The sequence below is a fragment of the Myiozetetes cayanensis genome, unplaced genomic scaffold (genome assembly GCF_022539395.1).
Source record: "Myiozetetes cayanensis isolate MyiCay16 unplaced genomic scaffold, myiCay2020 scf19, whole genome shotgun sequence".
Classification (NCBI taxonomy): Eukaryota; Metazoa; Chordata; class Aves; order Passeriformes; family Tyrannidae; genus Myiozetetes; species Myiozetetes cayanensis.
Window position 1 is genome coordinate 5,305,002 of NW_026087400.1, and position 6,000 is coordinate 5,311,001.

The following is a 6,000-nucleotide window of genomic DNA, read 5'->3' on the forward strand; positions in this document are numbered from 1 at the left end:
CCTCCTCCCCGCGGCTCCCCCGGCGCACAGATGTGCCCTGGCAGCGCGGGAGCCGCCCCGCACACACACACACACACACACAAACACACACACACAAAAATACACAAACAAACCCGCACACACACCCGCACACTCGCACGCCCGCCCCGCACAGCCGCGCCGGCAGCCGCCGCCCCGCCGGTCACCGCGCACCCCCCGCCAGCCCCGCCGCTGCCTCCCCCGGACCCCGGGGGTTTGCAACCCCAGCTGCGTCCCCAAACTGTGGCCCGTGGAGGGAGGGAGAGAGGGAGGAAGAGTAAAGGGAGGGGGCAGGTTCTGGGCTGGGCTGCAGAGCCCCTCACCACTGGGACCCCCCCTCTAGTCCATCCTTCACGAAGTCAGTCACAGAGGCACGGCTGAAAGCTGAGGGCTGGTAAGGGGCTGGTTGTGGGTCCAACTTCCCTGTTCCTCTCCCACAGGGAGAAGAGAGGCACCAGGGGTGCTCCAACACACTTGTACATCTGTATGTTCCACTGGTCCCCAAACACCCACTCACCTACTGCTGCTGCTAGGAGAAATGCATTTAAAAGAAGGGAAGGCCCATCTAAAAATACCTACCTGTTCCCTGACCTGCCTGGGGCACAGCAGCGACAGCTTTGCTTTGGTCCCTATCAGTGACTTCACTTTATCCCATATCCTCAGATTTGGGGATGTGGGATCCTCTCTGAGCTGCTGTGTTGCAGGGGCAAAGGCTGTGGGGGTGCCACGGTCATGCTGAAGGTGACAGGGGGATCCTTCACAGAGAAGGGCCCCCTCAAGGCTGAACAGTCTTTGTTGGGGTTACCCTTTCAGCCACTCTGTAAAACTCCAGTGAGCTGTTTGTCCACTCAGTTCTCTTCATGATAAAATTTTTACCAATACAGAGTATCAAGGAAAATCTCATTCAGGGCATCAGTGGTTTATCCAAAGACAGCCATAATGTGTCCCATTCATCACTGAGTTTCCAACAGCCAGTGGGCTCTGTGTTCACCCAGACTCCTTACCTAACTGATGCAAGAAGATGTCTAATCCTTCAGTCAATCAAATCATCTCTTGTATACAAATACAAAACTTTCCACAGCCATCCACCAAGAGCCAATATTACCCCCAACTTTGCTCCTCTTACATTCATCCAATAGGATCACCATGAAAGAATAGCCAAAATCAGACTTATTTAGTCATATTATTCATACAAATTCAGAGAGAAATATTTTCCAGCACTCATCCCACATTAGTTTAGAGAATGACTAATAATCTCTTAACACCAATGTTCCTTTCATTTGAGCTCTTCTGTTATGAAATTTCTATTAGTTGAGAGGAGTTTGTCAGAGTTGGTTTTCCCAGCTCCTCTCACCCATTGTTCCTGGCCCTTGGACAAGTTCTTGGGATGAATCGAGAGTATTTATCCTGAAGAAGGAAAGTGGAACATGAAATAAGTTGGTGGGATGTACTGATGTGTGAAGGGCAGCTGCAGCTGGTACACAAACCTTCTCCTGGCTGTCCACTGCCCCTATGCCTCAACCCTCAGTTTGGGGGCAGCTTAAAGCCCCATGATCCAAGCACAAAACCACACTTCTGGACTAAACACCCCTCTCATGGACACAGTGAGTGAGTGAGTTCCTTTGGGATCTTTGTCTGTAACGAAGATATATTGTCCCTTCTGGTGCTGTAACTTCATTTTGGCCTTGTGAAAAGCAATTGCTATCCCCACAAACAAGATACGCATCTGCTGGTCTAATTTTGCAGTGTGGATGAGCACGTTTATACCAATAACTGTCTGGAGAATGCTCTGGTTTGGATTTTGTTGCCTCATGTTTCTGCACACGGGTGATGTGCAGGCACGGCTGCTAACAAGGAGAGAGTAGTGCCTCTGTTCTGCCCCAGCAGCTGTTCCTGAGTGCTCCATGTGCTGCCTCCTCCAGTTTCCCTCCATGCCAAGTACTAGCAGGGAATATCAGGAGACATAGTTTAAAAATAATTCTAATTACACACTGAAATAGCAGGTACCCGGAAATAATGTGCTTGTTGATTTACAATCAACACTTCCAACAGGCTGGTGCAGTTTGTACCAGCCAAATCTCTCTTTTCCTAAAAGCTCACCAGTAGGGTACTACCCCAAAAATTGGGAGGGGCTACCCCCAAAAAGGAAAGGCTTCAGCAGCATATTTCTATGAGCTAGTTAATAAATTTAATAAATTCCATTAATTCCTTGGCAAATCTGTCTCAGCCTCATGTGAAGCATTCACAGTCTCACAGGCAGACAGCTCTGTTCTGTTCCTCACAGACAGGGTGCTGAGCAAAGACCTCGTCTCCTGGGATTCAGCCTTGCATTCCCCATCCAGGGATCAACCTCTCCACCTTTTCAGAAAGGTTTTGTCCAGGCAGGTTCTACCTTCTCTCCTCACATCACTTTTACAGAGCTGGACACCTCTGGCTGTCCCACACCTGAGCCCCTGCCTACTCTGGTCTCCAAGGAGGCAGAGGCTTAGCCTACCAAAGAAAGAACACCCTAGACATCCCTCCCCTTCCTGCCTCTCTTTTCTCTCCCACTCTTTTCCCTCCCCTCTGCTAGTGCTTGGCCTGGGCAATCTGTGAAGACTCTTTCCAGCTGTGGGTTAACAAAAAGAATGGCAAAAGTATCTCTTCTCACCTTGACTTCTGCTCCCTGCAAGGTTTTAATCAATATTCCCCTTCCAGCCAAAGCAGAGCTGGAGTCAAACCACTCAACCACTCTCTTCTTGTGCCCCAAAGCCTCCACCACAAATCCCTGCTGTTTGTTTCAGAACTAGCCGACCTTTTAGCTAATCTGGGCTCGTTTTAATATATTTTGTGTGTGTGTGCCTGTGGCTTAAAAAGGAAAAGAATCATGGAAACCAAGAGATGCCTGATCTCAAATGTTACAGCAAGGCATTTACTTAAAATCTTGCAGGAAAATGTCACCCAAAGACCTCATCTATTGAAACTGCCTGGACTTTGAGCTGAGGGTCCCACAGTGCCTGAGATGCAAGGCCCACAGGATGCCTCCCTCCCTGTTATGTTGACCCAAGTGTTTTTCATCTTTGCTTTTTCCAGGTGCAATTGGGAGTCACTAGGAATTTTTCACGTTAATCCTTTTCCTGTCTGATTTCATTGGGTGGGATTTTTCTGAAGGGCAAGGAAAGCAGCAGAGAGAAAACTCTGCAGGAGGTTGGCGCTGAGAGACAGCATCAACCTTTCTCTCATCGAGCACCCTGCCCCAAATACCTGTTAGAGCAGGTTCCTGGGTCAGGTAATGCTGGATTGATTCAAGCCTTTAAAATCAGTTCCCGGTGGACTCACTATTGTCAGGATCTCCCTAAAAGTCAGCAGTGTCTAAAGTGGGTTAGGAAGGTAAAATCCTGGGTTGTGCAGGGCTTTTTTAAATCATGCTGTGCTTGAACAGCAAGGAAGTAAGGGAGAAAAGGGTGACAGAAAAAGGGGCAGTGATCAGTTTTGTTGATGAAAATATTGACTGTATCATTACTTATAGGCATGGAAGTGCATCCCCTCCTACCCTCAACTTATTACAAAATAAATTGTTGTTAGTTTGGCTGAACAATATAAGATAGTTACTGCCTTTGGCTGAACTGATTTCAGGAGAGTATTTTAAATCAAAACTGTTGATGCATGGGATATTTATTACCTCTGATTTTCATAGCAGAGGCACCTGCTGAGACTCTGCAGTGTGAGCATGTTGGTGTGTGGGAGAGACATACCCAGAGCAAGGCAGTGATCACACACCCCAACGTGTGTGTCCCTGGGCAACTTAAAAAAACCAAAAAGACGATTCAAACATCAGAACACACCGGGATGTGTGTGGTTCTATTGGTGAGAGACTTACCCCAAAGTCTCTGGGATGGGACAACTGGGAAATGAGGTGTCTAACCATCTTCTGTGTGATGCATGGACAAATTCAGTCCTTTGACAAAACTCCTTAAAAGAAAATAGAGGTACTGGCTGATGTACCCTGTAATATTTGTCTCAGACACCAAAGACTGATGCATTAACTGGACATTCACAGGAGATATCAACAGCTTTAGCTTAGAGATAAAGCAGTTTTGGGTCCCTTAAGTTGTTACTGCAACAAGGCCAAATCTGATTCCTTGTGGCAATAAATGCATTTTATCTTCATATATGCAGTATAAGTGCTCAGCACACAGACAGTCACGCTCACACACTGCAGGTGGGATTTTCCTTTAGAAATCCTCCGTTTTATTCCAGGAACAAACATAATGAGAAGGGACAGAGGAGTCCAAAGGGAGAGTTTGCACTTGCTGTAGCTGGGACCCTCCATCATAGCCCCAAGCAGGGCACATGCAGATGGGCTGTTACTCTATTCCTAAGGGATTTAATCTGCTTTTGCAGCCCCGGCAGCAGCTCTGCCAGCCGTGCTTCCAACAGCTCCGCGCAGCGGTGCCGGCTCAGAGCACAGCCCTCGCTGCCAGGAATGCTCCAGCTCCAGCTCAGCTCCATCCCTTCTCCTCACACACCACACCAACGTTTTGCAGGAAATCTCAGGAGTCACACATTAACTTCATTTTCCCAGCCCTCCTCCTAGTAATTTATACCACTTTCCAAATTTTCAGTGTGCCTGGAAATTGTAAAGTGCAAATGGAAAAGCAGCATAGCAAAAATCCCTGGCAGCCAAACTCTCTTTACCGTCTTTTACCAGTAACCTTCCCATAGCTCTGAAATGCTCCCAAATCCTTATTAAATGCCTTGGATTTCAGGAAATGGACAAAGAACTGTTCTCTTTCCTGGTGTGAACCTTTTTATTAAGTGCTGGAAATGCCATGGGCTGATAGGGCTTTTTCCTTGGTTGTATGTCGCCGAAAACACAACATTCGTTCCTACACCCCTTTGTCTTGGTCCCTTACACCCAGAAAGTCCTTCTCCTTTTCCAGGGAGACTAGGGCTGCAGGATGCAGCAGTGGCAGCACCAGAAATGTTTCCAGTGGAAATTTTCCTGGGACACCCTACGCTAGCTTTGAGTCACTCTGTGCCACTTCAGCAGACTCAAAAACTTGGCACTTCATGTCTTCCAAAGCACGCTGTGACCTGCTGGAAATTATTTGAACTCTGCAATCTGGCTCATTCCTCTTATTCTTCCCTTTAAGAGCCCATATCCTCCTATTTTTTGCATCACTGACACCCTGGATTTGCTTGAGCCTGGACTGTTCCTGAGCTCATGCTGGGATCCCTCTCCCTGTGCGACGCTAACGCTGTTCTGCAGCTTCTGAGGGGGATGAGAAGGTCCCTCCTGAATATCACCAGGAGGAAGAACAAAAGTCTGCTGAGGCTCCCAAGCTCCATCCCTGCCCTGGCCACAGCCTGACCTTAGCCCAGAGAAGTCTGTTTTCTGCCCTGCTGCTTCCTCACTAATGTTAGTGCAGGACCTGCTGCTCTGATGGTGAATGTGAGACTCAGAGGAAGGGTTTATTCCTACTCTCGGGGCCAGGAAACTTTTGGGATCACTTGTCTGTGGGCTCATCTGGAGGCACTTGCTGATTTCCTTCCTCATCTTGGCCAGACTTACCTGGATGGTTTCTCAGTTTAGAGCATCTTGGCCCAGAGATGACAAAAATAGTTTGAACTCTGTTAGAGTGGGCAGAGAGTCCCTGGAGAGTGATTTTCCTTTCCTTCTCCAATTTCTTTTCCTCCCATAATGACTTATGGCTCAGTGGGTGTTGCAGCCAACCCAAGGGGAAGGCCTCCCATGCTCAGGTAAGAGCCCTGCCCCAGGGGCTCTAAAATGTAGAGCAGCCCTGGGACTGTTCGAAGTTAAATGGTAAGAATACAAAGAAAACAGGAGATAAAGAAAAAAACTGCAAAAAAAATGACCGGGGAGTGTCATTCATTTCAACCTGCTTTAGAGAGAAAGAGCTCATTCAGTGCCTGTCAGTGTGATACTGAGGCTTGACTGTAGCTGCATTCAGTGCCTGAGAATTTTTTTTTGTAAGTCTT